The sequence below is a fragment of the Delphinus delphis genome, chromosome 18 (genome assembly GCF_949987515.2).
Source record: "Delphinus delphis chromosome 18, mDelDel1.2, whole genome shotgun sequence".
Lineage (NCBI taxonomy): Eukaryota > Metazoa > Chordata > Mammalia > Artiodactyla > Delphinidae > Delphinus > Delphinus delphis.
In genome coordinates, this window is record NC_082700.1 from 2,440,242 (window position 1) to 2,461,175 (window position 20,934).

Sequence of the window (20,934 nt, forward strand, 5' to 3'; positions counted from 1 at the left end):
TTTGGCATCTCCACTTGCATGTTTCAGAGGGACTTAAAACTTAGCACGGTCCAAAGGACACATGCTCTGTGAGAGTCATGGACATTACAATAAACTACAGCTGTGGAAAAGAAACTTAAATGCAGGACAAAATTTGTGTAACCTAGGTATACAGTTTACTGGTTCAGGACAGGCTTAGTTCCAACCTTGCAATGAATGACCTTAAATAATAAGAAATATTGCCCCCAAAGAATTATCATAATGCAAATAAGTCATCTGCTTAAAAAACTTTTAGACATCAATTACAATATCTCTTAAAAGACTTTAGAATTTTAATTATCTAAAGGTTATTTAAAAAAAAAAGTTGGGTTAAGAGAAACTTTTTTCTATCATGCTATTCTTTTAATTGCCTGGGAGAAGCCAAAAAAGTAATTAAAATACTGAAAGTGTAAGGGATTATCATCACCAGAGTATCTTCAAAAACAAAATAAAACAAAACAACACAAAAAAATAATTAAAAACTTACTAGAGTCTTTTAGGTCATTGGCTTCCAGTGAAAAATCATACTAAACACGGACTAATTAAACCAGGGCTTTCATTGTAGATAACGCTAACTCTATGAAACGGCAAGAGAAAAATAAATTATATATTGATCAAGGGTAAGTCATGAAAAAGACAACAGGGCTTGTAAAATATTAGGAAACACGTAGGGAGAGACTTAAATGTCCGAAATACTACTCTTTCAGAAATTATTTGATTGGGTTTTACCACCATGAAAACCTCCATGTTCTCAAAATATCACTAAGTCCTCAAAATTACCCATGCATGTGAATATTTGTACATGAATATATAGACAGATATCTAGATATACATGTATACCTTAACCCATTAAAGTCAGTATCTTTCTTTTAACATGGGATTCTGTATAAACTGGTGGCTTTTGCAAAGTAACCGCCTCATCAATAATTTCATCCTGTCTATGAACTCTTAAACTTCACTTCATGTCTGTACATTCAAAGCTCAAATCTCTCACCAAAGTACAAAATGAATTTCAAAGAAATGGACCAAAGGATGGCTGGTACATGCATATATACATACCAATAAAGTGCATTTGCTACGATTGCGTTAGCAACAATAGCTACATGTACTACTGAACATTTCAAACTTCAGACCCTATTTATAGCACTGCGTCAACACGTATTACAAGGCTGTTGTCCTGTAGATCTTTCACAAGGTCCAGCTGAGAATTACACCATGTCATCTGCCTACTGTTGATGCTGCATGGGAACTGTGGCAAACAGCCCAGGCACTGGAATATTCTAATTAAATTAATATTTTGATGACTACTGCAAAAGATTATAATGCCACGACTACTGATAAATAAGATTTGAGCTCTGTGCTAAGCGCTTTATCTGCTTATCTCATTTAAACCTCACTGCAACCCTTCACAACAAATATTATTCATGTAAAACACTTCTTACAAGTGAATATACTGAGTAAAGAGAGGTTAAGTAACTTGCAGAGGTTGCATAGGTAGGGAGGGGTAGAAATTCAAAACCGAAATTCAAACCCGATTATGTAACACTAGGATGTGTTTTTGAATAAAACAGTAATTGATGTGTTAGAAATAAGTAACACATATCATTTTTAGTCATTTTCAAAAGCAGTGAATACATAATAACAGACTACCTGATGACCACACGAAATTGTTACAAAATAAATTTGTAGGGTCTGTTTCAGCATAAAGAATAAATGAGAAAATATATATGTGCAAAAAACACATTTTGTAAATCCCATTATGTTGCCAGAAATGACTGCCTATCTGAGGAAAAATGATGACCACTTATTACGTATCATATTCAAAATTAAATTCTAGATGATTCGATGTTTAAAATATAAAAAAGTTTTTAAACGTCTAGAAATATTAAGAAAGTGTTTGGAAACTAAAGATTTAACTAGAATACTTTTTTAAATAATGGAACAGAGCGTGCTGAAGCAGGATGCAATCATATTTTTTACTGAGGTATAACTGACACATAACAACATATTAGTTTCAGGTGAGCAACATAATGATTTGATATTTGTATGTGCTGTAAGTCTAGTTAACATCTCTCATCATGCACAGTTATTTGTTTTCTTGTGATTAAAAGCTTTTAAGATCTGCTCTCTTAGCAATTTTCAAACATGCAACACAGTACTATTAACTATGGCCACGATGCTGTACTTTACATCTCCATGACTATTTAATAACTGGAAGTCTGCACCGTTTGACCCCTTCACCCACTTCATCCACCCCTAGCCCCTTCTCTGGCCACCACAGACCAATCTGCTCTCTTCTGTTCTCTGTATCTGTGAGCTGTCTTTTTTTTCCTATTCCAAATATGTGAAATCATATGATATTTATCTTTCTCTGTGTGACATATTTCATTTAGCATAATGCCCTCAATGTCCATCCGTGTTGTCAAAAATGACTTTTTGTGATTTCTTTTTTCTGGCTCAGTAATATTCCATTGTATAAATATGCCATCTTCTCTTTATCCATTTATCCGTCAATGGACGTGTAGGTTGTTACCATAACTTGGTTATTGTAAATAATACTGAATTTGAACTTGAGGGTGCACATACCTTTCTGAGTTAATATTTTCTTTTTCTTCAGAAAAACACCCAGAAGTGTGATTGCTGATAGTTGTATTTTTAGATTTCTGAGGAACCTCCACACTATTTTCCACAGTGGCTGCACCAATTTGCATTCCCACCAGCAGTGCACAAAGGCTCCCTCTTCTCCACACCCTCACCAACACTTGTTATCTGTCTTTCTGATAACAGCCATTCTAACAGGTGTGGGGTGATATCTCATAGTGGTTTTGATTTGCATTTCCTTATGATTAGTGATGCTGAACACCTTTTCATGTACCCGTTGGCCATCTGTACGTCCTCTTTGGAAAAATGTCTATTCGGACACCCTGCCCAGTTTTGACTGGATTGTTTGGGTTTTTTGCTATTGAGTTATATGAGTTCTTTACTATACATTTATATTCGTGCTGGGCACAGCTGGCCAAGGTAAGAACTTACATTTTACCTGGAGTGAGATAAGAACCACCCAGGAACCGTATTTTGAGCAAAGAAGTGACAGGGTCGGGCTTAAGTTTTAAAAGAATCATTCTGGCTGTTACATGAAGAATAGATTATCAGGGGCCAAGGGTAGAAGCAAAGACACCCGGATCTTCATATTCACTCTCCGGTGGCCTTCTACCTTAAGTGTCTACGAATGCACTGGTCTACTTTCATGTACCTCATGCATCCGGTTTACTGAATGCTTCTGTGCCAGGCACTATGCCACACACCAGGGCACAAAGGTGATGCGGCACAGGTCCTGCTCTCTGGGACCTACAACTTAGTGGAAGGCACCGAAGCAAAAACCCCGTAACACACAGAGTGTAGGTGCTATAACAGAGGGTTGTACCAAGTATTATCAGAGGAACAATAATGAATTCTGTGATTATTCATTTCTCTTCTAATAATTTCTGATGACTCCTGGGAGGTAAAGAAGGAGAAAACCAGGGCTGTGCACCACAAGATCTGTCGACAAGGAGCAGAGGGAAGAGAAGATTCCAGCAAGTCCCCAAGCGCACATGGAATGCAGCCGTGAAGACTCCAGCAGAATAGATCTGTCCATGCTTGAAAGTTAATACCTAGTAAAACATAGCATGGAAATGATGGAAAAAATACAGAGACACAAGTGAAAGAAAACACAACTTAGAAGACCTTGAGGTGCGGCCAAACTATGGACTTACTTTCCTGCAGGAGTCAGGGAAAGGCTTTAGAAAGTGATTTATGTTCTAAAACATTCTGGAAGACCTCTGTGCAATAAGAGCACGTCCCACTGAAAGTACAGGCTGAGATGAACACACAACAGACAACAGACAGGTTTTCCTAAATTATAACCTACCAGCTTGAAAAGAGGAAATGCACCTTCCCAAGACTTCACTGATCTCTAGTCACTGTGGATCCACAAAGGACTCCACCATAACCAGAGAGGACAAAGCCCAAGTAAGATGGGGACCATGACAGAGCCAATGCAGATGTGTTTAAGACATGGAAATTTGAAAATAAAGAGATTAGAAAACACCGGCCAGGTAATTGTATAAAAATGAAAACTGACTTCGAGAAATGTGTATTTGACAAAACTGAGGACAGGGTCAAAGTACTGAGTGTGAGGAGGGCAAATGCTTTATATTGATAAAGGGACCTTCATCGGAAGGTCAAAAAACTTAAGGACTGAACAGCATTGCTCTGAAATATATAAAGAAAATATTTTCAAAAAATACAAAGAGAAACTGGCAAAACCAGACCTACTGGCAAGTCATGCTGAAAAAAATAATGGTATAAAGAATCTGAATATCACACACATCCAGCTTGGTATGATATATATATATACTTATATATACATAATTGTGTAGCAAACAAACTGAAACTATGCATTCTTTTCAAACACCATGGGACAGTTGCAGTAATTAGCCAGATGTTAGGTTACCAAAAAATTCTTTTAGAAAGTCCCAAAGCAGAAATTACACAGCCCAAGTTCTGATTACAATGTCACAAAACCAGACAGTGAACAACCAAAGGCTAGCCCCAAAGAACTTTCCACTCAGAAATGTTAAATCGCTCTTCTAAATGACTCAGGATAAAGAAAAACTTAAAATTAAAGACTATTCAGAAATGAGTGAGAATAAAACACCATATATCAAAACACAGAATTTGGACAAAGCATTAATCAAGGAAAATTTGACTGTGAGGGCATTTACTAGAAATGGAGAAAAATGGGAAATATATGAGCAAAGGAGTCAATTCAATACAGTAGAAAGAGCAGTGGTCCAAACGCACAGCAAGGAGCATCAAGCCAGGGGATGTGGAGTGAGTTCCAGAGCCAGGCTCTGGGGTAGAATCCTCCTCTCTCCAACTTGGTCCTCAAGAGGTATTTCACCTCTCTGTGCCTCAGGCTTCTCATGAGCAAACCAGGGCTCTCATCGTTTTGTTAAAGGATTAAGTGAGATAATGTGGATAAAATTCTTAGGAGAGCACCTGACACATGGTCAGCACCCAATAAATACCAATATAAGCTTATTTTAAGAGGAAGGCAACAAGGTAATTCAATGAGTCAAGGACTCATTTTCTAGGGGCAGAGGTGGAGGCAAGAGCAGGTTGCGTTTTCTGTAATAAGAGCCCTTTACCGGAATCTCAGTGCCTCCAAGTATGCTGCGGTAGAGAGCACACTGAGGTAGGAGCAGTGCACATCGATCAGTAACGGAATCTATCCAACATCTAGGGAGACGTTAGTGCTAATTCTACACAAACCCTTTCAGAGAATGGGCAATGAACAGCCACCTTCCAGCTCATTTTATGAGAGCTGCATAACCTTGATTAAAAAACTTGAACAGGACATTCCAAGAAAAAAATCAGCCCATCTCTTGTATGAACATAGATGCAAAACTCTTAAACAAAATACCTGCCAACCAAATCCAGTTACATATAAAGGGATAACATGAGTGACCCAGCTGAACATATTCTAGACACACAAAGTTGGCTTACCATCAGAAAAAAATCAACCAATGTAATTCATAAAGGAGAAAATTAAATAGAATAAATTAGAATAAGGGAAAAACTCATAGACTTATCTCAATCTATGCAGAAAAATATTTGAAAAAAATTCAACATCATCTGATAATTCTAAATCTTAGCAACTAGAAATAGAAGGAAGTTCCTTTAGTCTAAAAGACAATAGCTGTAAAAACGTTACACACCATGGTGAAATGCTAAACACTTCTATTTAAGACTGGGAAACAATCTTGGATGCTCAGTCTCCCCTTCCATTCACCACAGTTTTGGAGATCGTAGCCAGAGCAGTAAAACAAGAAAAAGAAATCAGGAGCATTGATTAGAAATGCAGGAATGTGATCAACATTTTGTGTAGGTAACATGATTAGGTACATAAAAATAAAAAAATAATCTACAAATAAACATTAAAATTATTATTTGAGTTTAGTAATGTTATTTTATATAAGGCTAATACATGAGACTAAACCTCTTTCTCCATATCAAAACAAAGGGAATTTTTTATTTAAAAAAATAATTTTAAACAAACCTAATGAAATGTGCAAAATTTCTACATAGAAAACTGTAAAACACTGAAAGAAATAAAGAATGAAGGAAAAGAATAAAGGACACGCGAGGACTTCCCTGGTGGCTCAGTGGTTAAGAATCCACCTGCCAATGTAGGGGACACAGGTTCGAGCCCTGTTCCAGGAATATCCCACATGCTGCGGAGCAGCTAAGCCTGTGCGCCACAACTACTGAGCCTGCACTCTAAAGCCTGTTAGCCGCAACTACTGAGCCCGCGTGCCACAACTACTGAAGCCCGCTAACCCTAGAGCCCGTGCTCCACAACAAGAGAAGCCACCGCAATGAGAAGCCTGCGCACTGCAACGAAGAGTAGCCCCTGCTCACCGCAACTAGAGAAAGAGTGCGTGCAGCAACAAAGACTCAATGCAGCCATAAATAAATAAATTTATTTTAAAAAAAGAATAAAGGACATGCCATGTTCATAGGTTGGAAGAAGCAATATTGTTAAGATGTTCATTCTCCCCAAATTGATTTACAGATTCAATGAATTATCACTCAAACTCCAATAGGTTCCTTTGTGAAATTGGCAGCTGGTTCTAAAATCTACATGGTAATGTGAAGGACCAAGAGTAGCCAAAAGAGAAGAACAGGGTGGAATGACTTGCTCTAATGGACATCAATATTTATTTCTAAATGACGGTAGTGAAGCAGTACGGTATTGGGTGCAGAGACAGACAGACCAATAGGACACAAGTGAGAGCTCCCACATGGGCACTGGATTTATGACTAGGACAGTATGGGAAGCACAGCATATGGTCTCCTTGAGAAAAAGGGCTGGGAAATTCTGGATATGCATAGTGAAAAACATGGAACAACCTCTGATTCACATCTGATCATTAGATCTAACAATGCAGAGGTTGTTCACGACCCCATCACGCACAGTTTTCATGGAGTGATGGGGACTGAAATCTGATTAGCACAGATTCAAAAGAGATCGGGAGAAGAGGAAATTGTGATAGAAAATGCAGACAACTCCTTCCAGGAGTTTGATATAGAATAAGATATACACACTACTACGTATAAAATAGACAAACAGCAAGATCCTACTGTATAGCACAGGGAACTATATTCAGTATCTTGCAATAACCTATAATGGAGAAAAATCTAAAAAAGACTTACGTGTGTGTGTGTGTAATTATTCAGTATATATACTGAATCACTTTGCCGTAAACCTGAAACTAACACAACATTGTAAATCAACGACACTCCAATTAAAAAATGAAAATATTAAAAATCTAATCATGTCATTCTCTACTTAAAATCTTTCCATTTCTTCTCATCAAAGCTACTCTTTAGTGAAACAGTATGTGCAAGGCACTGTGGTAAAAGCTTTATTTACGGCATTCTAATTAATCCTGACAATCCCAGGACATACGTACTATTACTATCTCAATTTTTAAAAGGAACACAGACCTACTAGAGAATGGACTTGAGGATATGGGGAGGGGGAAGGGTAAGCTGTGACAAAGTGAGAGAGAGGCATGGACATATATACACGACCAAAAGTAAGGTAGATAGCTAGTGGGAAGCAGCCGCATAGCACAGGGAGATCAGCTAGGTGCTTTGTGACCGCCTGGAGGGGTGGGATAGGGAGGGTGGGAGGGAGGGAGACGCAAGAGGGAAGAGATATGGGAACATATGTATATGTATAACTGATTCACTTTGTTATAAAGCAGAAACTAACACACCCTTGTAAAGCAATTATACTCCAATAAAGATGTAAAAAAAATAAAAATAAATAAAAATAAAAAATAATAATAAATAAAAGGAAGGACCTGAGGCTTACAGAAATTAAATAATTTGACGCAGGGTTACACGGTTCTTGGGGATAACCGACCTTGACATCGTTCAGTTTCTTGAACACACACATCTCAAAACAGCCAGACACGCACTTTGCCCTCAGTCATCCACTCCCGCTGTCCCCTCTCTGATCCTGCGGGACTTAAAGTTTCTTTCTCCAAATGTCCTCCCGACATTCTGAGCTACACTACGTCTCCCTGCTGTGTGCTTGTAATTTTCCTTCTAAACTATCTCCATGTAGTCTTATGATCAGGTGATCTCAAAGTCCCTTCAAGCTCTAAAAATGACTATGATTTCACCAAGTTTAGAGCAGCAGTTTCTTATTATAAGAAGTTGGACATAGATTGCTCTGTATTGTTTTTTAATTTCCATAAACTTTTTGAAAATCCAGTGAAGATTATAATTTTATTTATTCTTGAGGATGCTGCCTGTGTAACTGTGTTCTAAAAAAGTTATCGCGATGATACGATTAAACATCTGGCAATACAAAAGGAAAGCATCCTTTCGGTACTCTGCTCAGGAAAGAAAAATGAACTGCCTGTCTCACAACAGCATGTCCCTCCTCAAGCTGAAACGTGGAGCCTCATTCTTCCTGAGCCAAACAGACTCGCCTAACGTTCTTGTAAGCAAGTTAGACAGCCGACGAGCCCTTGCCTCAGCGCCACCATGAACAGCATTGTTCCATGAAATAGACGTGTTGTCTGCAGCATGTCCTAGAACCGTTTGGAAGCCATCCAGGAGACAAGATGATAAAGATTAAAAGTCATTATAGTTACTTTCAGAGCCAGAGTTAGACTAATGCATCTTCGGGAAGGACAGTCACACATCAAAAACAGCCTTAGCGTGACCTCTTAGAGAAACAGAGAAAATTATTGAGGAGGAAAAGAAAGGATTATAAGCACAATCTTTATAAGCACGGATATTTATTTGGCAAAAGCACAGAAGGACATGACGGGCGTGGCTTCACAGACACATGCCGTAGTACGCTTCTTCGGTGGGTGTATGCACACGCATCGCTGTCAAGTATCTATTTTAACACCACAACCCCAGACGACTCTTGATAGCCTGCTATAGAACAGTTCAGTGTCTACTCTATTAAGGCAGATGCAAAAAGCAAACAAAAAGTTAAATAGTTTATCTGACTGTACCTACTGAGTAAAAAAAGAGAAGAAAATAAACAATGTAGATTAAGATCCCACAGCAATGTGACATAACACTTAAAATCAAGAGGCTCAAGTTAATCTTGGGATACGGGATATTTTTTCCAGGAGCCTTGAATTCTGCATTAATTAAGGCTGTTTGGGTTGCAAATAAAAGCCCTGCTTTCACTAATTTTTTTTAAACATCTTTATTGGAGTATAATTGCTTTACAATGGTGTGTTAGTTTCTGCTGTATAACAAGGTGAATCAGCTATACATATACATATATCCCCATATCTCCTCCCTCTTGCGTCTCCCTCCCATCCTCCCTATCCCACCCCTCTAGGTGGTCACAAAGCACCGAGCTGATCTCCCTGTGCCATGCGGCTGCTTCCCACTAGCTATCTATTTTACATTTGGCAGTGTATATATGTCCATGCCACTCTCTCACTTCGTCCAATCTTACCCTTCCCCCTCCCCGTGTCCTCAAATCCATTCTCTACATCTGCGTCTTTATTCCTGTCCTGCCCCTAGGTTCTTCAGAACCTTTTTTTATTTAACTAAGAAAGTTTTCATGGACACCAAGAGCAGGAATGCATGCAGGACACAGAAAAAGAGGCCAAGGGCACAGAGCACCACCACCATGGCTGTGTCTCTCCTGTCTGCTTCCCCCAGCGTGCTGACCTCATGCTGTTCTTACTGCAGCACGGTTTTCTCTACATGGTGGAAACAGGAGCTCTGAGAACCCCAAAGTTGTATGTCTTATGACCTCAATCACCCGGTAGACATTTCCCTCACACTCTCTGGTCCCAAGTCTGAAAATTACCAGGAAATATGCTCATGGATGCAGTTTGGGTGAAGAACTTCACATGGCTTCATTAATAGTGATCGTGTAAAAAAAAAAAAGAAAAAGGAAACTTCTGTGATAAAAAGATGGGTGGAGAGGGGGATGGTGATTTTCACAGAAGCCTGATTCGGGGCAGTTCAAACAGTGGATGTCTACTCTACACATACATGTGAAACTAACAGAAGAATTCCCTAGCAATAAAATAACAGGGAGTGGGGTCAGCGGCATGGTGGATAGAAGTCCCAGCCCTACTTCCCCACAGAAAAATGGATTTAACAGTGATAGGCGGACAAAGAAACTGGCATTCAGATAACCCCAAAATCCACGTAAGAAGTTGCAGTATCCTGGGGGAGCAGAAAGCTAAGAGGGCTGCACTGAAATGGGTTAGAAGATCAATTTTACTTTACCTGCTTCGGCCCCGCCCCCACTGGCATAGCGCAGCCCCGGGAGAAAACAACCGTGCTCCGTGCTTCTCCCTCAGCACGTGCAAGCATTCAGTGTCCTGGGTCCTCAGAGGGCTTCCCCAGGGCACAGCTTGTGTCTCACCTCTTTGGAGCGCTGACGGAGCCAGCACAGTTTGGAGGCCTGCAAGCCACTGCAAGCACAGAGAAATGAGAGCGTCTTGCTGGCGCAGCTCGCGTGAGTGGGAGAGGATGTACAGCTCAAGGCTGCTCCCTCAGAGGGGAGGGAGGAACTGGAACACGTGCCCAGTGTTCCAGCTTTTCTCATGGCAGCCTGGGGACTGGATTCTGTCTTGCCTGCCTTGGGACACTGATGGGAAGCGGTATACTTTAGATGCCTGGTGGCCACTGAGAACAGGAGAGAGTTAGCTGATTACTGCTGTAGAACCAGAGAACTTAGAGCATCACACATAGACACCAGATGCAGCAAGAGAAGACAGACTCCTGAAAAAGAAACTGGCCACGCCCCTCTACTTGAGAAAGTGCATGCACGGGCCAAGAGAAGTTACATCCTCCCCAAAAATGCTTGAGATACACCTGAAATCTGTAGTTGGGCTGTTTGGTGAGTGTCTTCACCTGCATGAAGCCAATTTACAGGACTGGGAGAGACTGGCTGGTTTTTCAAATGTGTAGGTTCCAACACGAATTTTTAAGACACATGAAAAAAACAGGAACACACAGCCCCAAAAAAGGACAAAATAAAACTCCAGAAACCGATTCTAAAGAAACAGAGGTATATAAATTACCTAACGAAGAAATCAAAGTAATTATCATAACGATACTCTATTAGCTCAAGAAAATGAGGCATGAATAAATCAAGAATATCAACAAAAAGACAGAAAATATTTTTTTTAAAAAAAGAACCAAACAGAAATTCTGGAGCTGAGAAATACAATAATATCCTTCAAAATGAAGGAGAATTAAAGACTTCCCCAGATAAAAAATGCTGAGGAGGGCTTCCCTGGTGGCGCAGTGGTTGAGAGTCCACCTGCCGTTGCAGGGGACGCGGGTTCGTGCCCCTGTCCGGGAAGATCCCACATGCCGCGGAGCGGCTGGGCCTGTGAGCCATGGCCGCTGAGCCTGCGCGTCCGGAGCCTGTGGTCCGCAACGGGAGAGGCCACAACAGTGAGAGGCGCGTGTACCACAGGGGGAAAAAAAAAAAAGTGCTGAGGAGTTCTTCACCAATAGACCTGCCTTACACGAAATGCTAAGGGGCAGGTCCTTCAAGTTGAAATGTAAGGATGTTAAACAGCAACATAAAAGCACATGAGAGTATAAAACTCACTGGTAGAGGTAACTATATAGACAAATATGAAATACTGGAACACTGTAACTGTGGTGCATAAATCTTTTTTAATTCTGATATAGAAGATAAAAGTATAAAAAAACTCTATAAAAATATTCTAATGAATTCACAATACAAAAAGATGTAATCTGTGACATCAATAACAAAGTATGGAGAGAGGGAGAAGTAAAAGTGGAGAGTATATGTATATGATTGATGTTAAGTTGTCATCAGCTTAAAATAGATTATTATAAGATGTTTTACAATAAGTCCCATTGTGATCACAAAAAAAATATCTATAGAAGATACAAAAAAGAAAATAAAAAAGAAATCAAAGCATGTCACTACAAAAAACATCAAAGAATCATGAAGGAAGGCAAGAAAAGAGGAAAAGATGGACAAGAAAGCTGTAAGACAGACAGGAAACAATTAACAGAACGGTAATAGTAAGTCCTTCCTTATCAATAATTACTTCAAATGTAAATGGATTAAACTTCCAAATCAAAAGAGTGGCTAAATGGATTAAAAAAACAAGATCCAACTATAAGCTGTTTACAAAAGACTCAGTTTAGATTTAAGGACATACATAGGTTAAAAGTGAAAGGATAGAAAAAGACATTTCATACAAATGGTAATCAAAAGAAAAGGTGGTCCAGTGGTAAAGAATCCACCTTCCAGTGCAGGGGAGGTGGGTTCAATTCCTGGTCTGGGAACTAAGATCGCACATGCCGTAGGGCAACTAAGCCCGTGTGCCACAACCACTGAGCCCACGCGCCTCAACTAGAGAGCCAATGTGCCCTGGAGCCCACACGCCACAACTACAGAGAAGCCCTTGTGCCGCAATGAAGATCCCGTGTGCTGCAACTAAAACCTGATGCAGCCAAAAAATTAAAATTAACAAACAAACAAAAAAAACTGTCACTAGAGACAAAGAAGGACAATATGTGGCGATAAATGGGTCAATACACCTGAAAGATAAAACAATTATGAATACATGCATCCAAAATCAGGACACACATAAATAAAAATGAAGGGTGAAAGAGAGTAAGACAATAATAGTAGAAAATTTAAATAACCCACTTTCAATAATGGATAGACTATCCAGAGTATCAATATGGAAACAGCGGACTTAAACAACATTATAAACCAAATGAACCTAATGGACATATGCAGAACATTCCACCCAACAGCAGCAAAGTACACATTCTTCTCAAGTGCACATGGATGGAACATTCTTCAATCTAGACCAAATATTAGGCCACAAATGAAGTCTAACAAATTTAAGAACATTGAAATCATGTCGAATATCTTTTCTGACCCCAATGGAATGAAACTAGAAATTAATGGCTGAAAGAAAAATGTAAAATTCGCAAATAAGTGGAAACTAAATAACAATCTTTTGAACAAAAAATGGGTCAAAAAATTAATAAAAAGATAAATTAGAAAATATCTTGAGACAAATGAAAACAAAACTATAACATACTAAAACTATGGAATGCAGCAAAAGCAGTATTAACAGGGAAATTTATAAAAATAAGTCATACAGTAAAAGAGAAGATCTAAAATAAACAAACTAACTAAACCTCAAGGAACTAAGAAGCACAAACTAAGGCCAACGTTAAGAGAAAGAAGGAAGTAAGATTAGAGCAGAAATCAATGAAATAGAGAATAGAAAACAATAGAAAAAATCAAATTCTTTCTGCAGAGATCAACAAAATTGACAAACCTTTAACTAGATTAAATCAGAAAAAAGAAGACTCTAAAAAATCAGAAATGAAAGAGGAGACATTACAACCAATGCCACAGAAATTAAAAGATTATGAGACTACTTTGAAAAATTATACAGAAATTATCCAACAAATTGGATAACCTAGAAGAAATGGACAAATTTCTAGAGCTACAACCTACCGAGACTGAATCATAAAGAAACAGAAAATGTATACAGACCTATAACTAGTAAGGAGATTGAATCAATAATCAAAAGTCTCTGAACAAAGAAAAGCCCAGAGCCAGATGGCTTCACTGATGAATTCTACCAAATCATCTGAGGAAGAATTAACACCAAATTCCTCCAAAAAACTGAAGAGCAGGGAACACTTCCAAATTTTATGAAGCCAAAATCACCCTGATACCACAGATAGAAAAGGACATGAAAAGGAAAAAAACTATAGGTATAATAGGTAAGTATAGATGCAAAAAATTCTCAACAAAGTATTGGTATTAGCAAACCAAATTAAACAACACATTAAAAGAATCATACAAATGGGAATTATTCCTAGGATGCAAGGATGTTCAACAAACAAAAATCAATCAATGTGATATACCACATTAACAGAACAAAGGATAAAACTCTCATGACCACCCCAATAGATGCAGAAATGTATTTGACAAAAATCAACACCCTTTCATGATAAAAACACTCAACAAACTAGGAATAGAAGGAAACTACCTTAACATAATAAAGACCATATATGACAAGTGCACAGCTAACATCATACTCAATGGTGGAAAAACAAAGCTTTTCCTCTAAGATTAGTAAGAAGAAAAGTGTGCCCACTCTCTCTACTTTTATTTAACATAGTACTGGAAGTCCTAGCTGGAGGAATTATGCAAGAAAAAGAAATAAAAGACATTCAAATTGAACAAAAAGTAAAATAATGTCTGTTTACAGATGGCATAATCTTATATGTAGAAAACCCTAAAGACTCTAGCAAAAAATGGTTAGAATTAATAAACAATTCAGTAAAGTTGCAGAATACAAAATCAACATGCAGAAATCAATTGCAACCCTATAGACAAACAACAAATAATCTGACAAGAAAATTAAGAAAGCAGTCCCATTTACAATAACATGAAAAAGAATAAAATACTTAGGAATAAACTTAACGAAGGTGAATGACTTGCACACTGAAACCTATAAAACATTACTGAAAGAAATTAAGGAAGAGACATATAAATGAAAGACATCCTGTGTTCATGAACTGAAATACTTTATATTGTTAAAATTACTACTTAAGGTGATCTACAGATTTTCTTATCAATATCACAATGGAATTTTTTTACAGAAATAGAAAAAACAATTCTACAATTCATATGGAACCACAGAGGACTCTGAATAGGCAAAAACAACATCTAGAAAGAACAAACCTGGAGGCCTCACACTTCCTGTTTTCAAAATATATTACAGAGCTACAGTATTCAAAACAGTACAGTACTGGCATTAAAACAGACATATAGACCAATGGAACAGAATAGGGAACACAAAAATAAATCCAGTGTATATGGTTAAATGATCTTCAACAAGTGTGTCAAGATTACACAATGGGGAAAGGATGGTTTCTCCAACAAATAGTGTTGGAAAAACAGGATACCCAAGTGCAAAAAAAAAAAAAAAAAGAAACTGGACACTTTCCGTACACCATACACAAACGAACTCAAAATGGATTTAAGACTTGAAAGTATAAAACTCCTAGAAGAAAACACAGGGAGAAAGCTTCATAACATTGATCTAGCAATGACTTCTTGCTATGACACCAAAAGCACAGGCAACAAAAGAAAAACAGACAAGTGGGAGTACATCAAACTAAAAAGCTTCTGCAGAGAAAAAACAAAGAAACAACCACCAGAGTGAAAAGGTAACCTATGGAATGGGGGAACATATTTGCAAACCATATATCTGATAAGGGGTTAATCTCCAAAATGTATTTTTAAAACTCCTACAACTTGGGGCTTCCCTGGTGGCACAGTGGATAAGAATCTGCCTGCCAATGTGGGGGACACAGGTTCGATCCCTGGTCCAGGAAGATCCCACATGCCATGGAGCAACTAAGTCCATGTCACAACTACCGAAGCCTGCGTGCCTAGAGCCCGTGCTCCACAACAAGAGGAGACACTGCAATGAGAAGTCCGTGTACCGCAACAAAGAGTAGCCCCCACTCGCCACAACTAGAGAAAGCCTGCATGCAGCAAAGGAGACCGAACACAGCCAAAAAAAAAAAAAAAAGAAAGAAAGAATTCAATTTTATTTCAGATTTAGAGCATTTTAAAATTCTCAAGCAAAAAAAGAAATCAGTACTTCACATAAGCACATTTATTCTATTCTCCTTATTCTCATGATTTTAAAAATAATATCCAAATTGCCACTTTAGTAAAGGAGATAACCAGATGGCAATTTTATTTCTAGAATTTTATTTCAAGAGGGTCAACAAATCATTCTTGGTTAAGCTTTTAGTTTATATAGCTTAAGTGTTTCTTAAGCTTCTTGGATCTGCAGATTTATAGTAGTTTTCAGATTTGGAATACATCTTGGCCATTATTTCCTCAAACTTTTTTCTGCCCCTGCTTTTTTGGATCTCCAATTACAGACATGTTACATTGCTTTACATTGTCCCACAGGTTACTGAGTCTCTAGGTTTGGGTGGGTTTTGTTTTTTTTCTCTGTCTCTTTTCTTTGTCTCTGTTTGGATAATTTTTATTTCTGTGTCTTCTACTTTATGAGTTTTTCATCTAATCTGGTGTTTATCACATCCAGTTAAATTTTCATTTCGGTTGCTGTTTTTTTCAGCTCTTGAATTCCCATTTGGCTCTTTTTATATCTTTTAGTTCTCTTGGTATTATGTTTTAATGTCCAGTTTTCCCAACACCATTTATGGAAGAAGCTCTCATTCACCCATTATATATTCTTGACTGCTCTGTTGTAAATTAATTGACCATATATGCATGGGTTTATTTCTGGGCTGTCATGTTCCATTGACATGCGTGTTTTTATGCCAATACTATACTGTTCTGATTACTGTATCTTTGTAATATAGTTAGAAATCAGGGGGCATGATGCCACCAGATTTGTTCTTCTTTCTCAAGATTGCTTTGGCTATTCGAGGTCTTTTATGGTTCCGTACAAATTTTAGGATTGTTTGTTCTATATCTGTGAAAAATGTCACTGGAATTTTGATAGCAATTGCACTGAATGTGTAGATGGCTTTGGGTAGTATGGACATCTTAACAATATTAAATCTCTAAATCCATGAACATGAAATACCCCGTAAGTTTTTATGTGCAGTATTCTCATTTAATCATCTAAATTACCAATGATTGTAGTAATTTCCTTGCTACCAAACAGTTATTTTGGAGAATGTTATTTTAATTTTCAAGTGATTGTATTTTTGTTTAAATAGTCAACAGTGTACAGAAAGGAGATTTGTAGGATTCTTTTGTGGTTCCTTGATTAACAGGTGAGTTTTTCTTTCTTACATGAAATTAGTTCTTCCATACCTATTCCATTAAGTGTTTTTCTTTATTTTCATATTTTTCTCATCATCTCAGTGGGAAATCAGTGTTCTGTGACTATGACAATGTCAGGGTCATTTTAAATTCCTTCTGAAGGAAAAGTAAGTTGCTGTCTACTTAGAATGTGTTGAAAACCAACAGCCAGCCTCCATGGTGCCAAGCCATGATTTTTTTCTGCATAGCATGATTGTGGGACCCTCCAGCAACAGCGATTCAGGAGTAGCTTGAAGATGTGGCTGTGTAATTGCTCTACACCTAGAGTCACAGAGACAGTAACAGCTCTGCAAGGGACCAGGCAGATCATCCAATTAGTAAGTACAGTCCCTTGTTTTGTAGACTTTTCCACACCTTTCGTGGAAAATCTGCATTCATATTTGCATGAAGAGCAATGCCTTACATAACAGAAGACTAACAACTTATTATAATTTATGAAAACATAATTTTTAAAAGGGTTACCCATAACCTCAGCTCCTTTAGAAACAAGGTAGAAATGGTTTTTCATCAGCCTTTAAAACTAACTGTATTTTCTGTTCTAAATGTCAGTTGGTAAGTAACTCACCAGAGTAGATCATGAATAGCACTCAAGAGACATTGGAAAGTTTATATTGGAGATTCTGTATTTCAAAGTAACTGGAACTTCTTGACCATGCAGACAGGTGATGTCTGTGGAACATCTATTTGTAACTTAAAAGCAGGTATATCCTGAGTTACCTCTAGGTGTACTCTTTACATAAACAGCTGTCACCTGCTCTGGCCTTACCCATCTTTACTGTCATTAATAGGATCTCCTTTCCTCACCTCCCTCCTAATAATTAGACATGGGGTTTCACTGTTAGACTTAAAGCCAGCCCTGTAATAATGTTAATACTATTACTGATGCTGCTTTCATCTTACCTCTAATTCTGATTTTAATTCTAATACTAATACCAGCTAAAGTTCACTGAGTGCTTATTAGACACCAAGGTCTTTTCTAAATGCTTTACGTGGATTATCTTTTTTTAACACAAATAAGAATCTACTACTATAATCTCCATTTTACAGATTAGGAAACTGAGGCACAGATTGTTGAGTAACGCAGGCCAGTGGTAGAAGTGGGCCATCTTCCCAGGCATCTACCCAGAGCCTGGAGTCTGGTTTTAAATGCTGTGCTACTGCCCGGCCCTGGAGGTCACCTGGGTATTCAGGTCATATCCAGGTGAAAAGGGGAATTCTGAGAGCCTTCTCCAACTACAAGGGCCCATGGAACCTGTCTTTCTTGTAAAAACTACAGGCAACTTGCCCAAACTTGATCCTGCCTGCATCAGAAGTCTGATGAGAGTCACACGCATGACTTTTCATGAGCAGGAGAGAGAAATGGGCTTCATAAATCATAACCTCCAGCTGTTCATTTCCGAGAAGGAGAAAAAGACCCCGAAAGAATAGCAGACTTTATTCAGATGTCTGACAAACATCTGACTAGTGATCATAACCCCGTGATGAAGGGCAGGAGATTACCACACTCGCACATTTTCTTTCCAGGGGCTGTTTCTCAGAGGAAAACAATGGATCTTATTTGGAAATACTTCCTCCTTGATCTCATGCTTTTTGTTAATTTTAAGGTGGTAATGTTCAATGGTTATTCCCGTTGGCGTCAGATAAAGACTGAAATTGTCCATTGAATTTAACTAGGCAGTGTGGCTACAGCAGAGGGAATGAGGGAAACAAGGTAGGGGTGAGGTTCTAGAGGTGAGATGGCCCAGGTTCACGGAGTCCTGTTGAAATGCTGGCTTTCATTCTGAACATGGTGAAGCCACGGGCATGATTTGCATACGAGAATGGCATGATCTGACTCAAGATTTTAAATGATCACACAGGCTGCCATATTGTGGACAGACCTGTCCACAACAAAGGATACAAGGACAGAAGAGACCAGTTAGGAAGGAATTTTAATAATCCCAGCAAAGGAGGACAAGGAACTTTGGTAGCAGGAGAGACGGAGGGGTGGAATGCCGGGGTGGAAGTGGAACCAGTTAGATTTGCTGAGAGATGGGATGTGGGTAAGAGCAGCAGTGAGGTCCAAGGATGACTCCAGGGCTTTGCTGATGGCGCTGGTCCTGGTTTTTTGTTTGTTTGCTTGTTTGTTTTGTTTGCACGGCTACAAGGATGGAGTTACCACTAGCTGAAATGAGGAAGTATTCAGAAGGAAAAACAGATGGCCCAATGCACTGGTGCCATGTTATTCCATTTCATTAATTCAATCAATAAAATGTACTGCGTGTCGATTTCATGGGCTGCTCTATGTTAGATGTCAGAGATGGAGAGAGAAATACACGCTGTCCGTACCCTCAAAGAATCCACAAGCTAGGAGGAGACAGACATGGAAGACCATGTTTCAAATAATTTACTTCCCTCTTAAGAGGAGGAAATGTGTTACCACGGAAGTGAATTTATCACCCCACAGAACATGACTAAACCAAATCATTCCCCAGTCCCATTTACTAAAGTTCTATAATGTTAAGAGAAAAGTTTGAAATATCCTCATCCTGAGCAGGTCCGAACAGCTAAACCCTAAGGACAGGTCAGTGTTTGACATCATCCCCCCAACCCCAAGCAGGTACAGACATGACTGTATATGAAGAGACCTGAGTTGACGAAATAACTCTATTTATCTATTTTCAAAATTTCCCTTTATCTTGAAGCACAAACTGTGAGAAGCCAGGAGGACAGAAGAAGATCTAAGAGTAAATCAACTTAGAATAAATTGGCATCCTTCTGAACACAGCAATTTGGCAAATGGGAGGAAAAGTGTCAACCGTAAAACTCAAAGAGCATATTATCACTGTAGATGCCTTGTTGGTTCTGAAATCCTTCCTTAGGGTATTAAGATTTTAGACTCAAGAAGGACATGAGAAACACAATCACGTGTTTTGTTTTGAATCACTTATTCACAGTATAACCTTTTTAAAGTTGTCATACACTGTAGACATTTTAAGTTTTGCCCCTAGTTTTCAGAAATATAGAACTTTTCCTTCCAGTGTGCATATACTTACTACTGTGATTATATAATATTATACATATTATAAAATTATCATTCTACTTTGAAAACTAGCCTCAGTAGTTTATAGCACCGCTATACTGAGCCAGCTTCCCCAAAAGCTTCCCTGGGTTGAGCTGATCATATGTCATTTCTAGGGTTAATTAGATACAAATTCTAGGACTAAACCCGTAGTAAGAGCAAATTTATAAGCTAACAAACCATTTCCAGAGCTCTTACTTTTTATGCTAACATTTCTACTGTGGTCTTGAAAATGAGCGTGGCTATGCATCTACAAAATGATTTTAAATAAGCTAATAAAGACGGAGTGAACATTGAAGAATCTATGCAACAGTATAGAGCTCTTCCTTCAAATTTACGTTTGGATCTGACCATGCCGGCAACAGAAAGCACATCTCTCACACTGGGGCAAACTTCTGAGCAAAGACCTGTTACCTTCTCCTAAATCTATTCTGAACGTAGAAGCTATTCCCAGTCCTAAAGTACAAAGTTCAGGAAGATAAGAACCACTGTTATTCGTTTTTGTATCCTAGTGTCTGATACACAGTAGGTCTTCAACAAATGTCTGCAAATGAATAAAGGAATTAACTAGATCACTATTTTTAATTTGATAATTGAAAGTATTTTCACACAAGTTAAAGAATGTATCAGTGAGGCAGAGTGACCTAAGGCATAATAGTCTTGGTCACAGGAAATTTCTCTGGTTGATAATTACTCTACATACTACGGTATATACACATAGCAGAGAATAATTTGGTGAAACCTAGACTTAGTTGGTAGTGGAGTAAAATATTTTGAGATGCTATTTAAAAGACATATGCAAATGAACTTATAATTATAAAACTGTATTAGAAAAATCATAGTACTTCACGTAATATGGCGCTTTGAGGATTAAATGGTATAACACCTGTAAAGCCTTTGA

The 20,934-nt window shown here is 38.3% G+C and overlaps 1 long non-coding RNA gene across 1 annotated transcript in view; it reads right to left on the minus strand.

The window, feature by feature from the left end:
- The window catches only part of LOC132413872 (uncharacterized), a 186,071-nt gene that overhangs the window by 138,941 nt on the left and 26,196 nt on the right, over positions 1–20,934 (minus strand). The gene's annotated exons all lie outside the window — the stretch shown is intronic.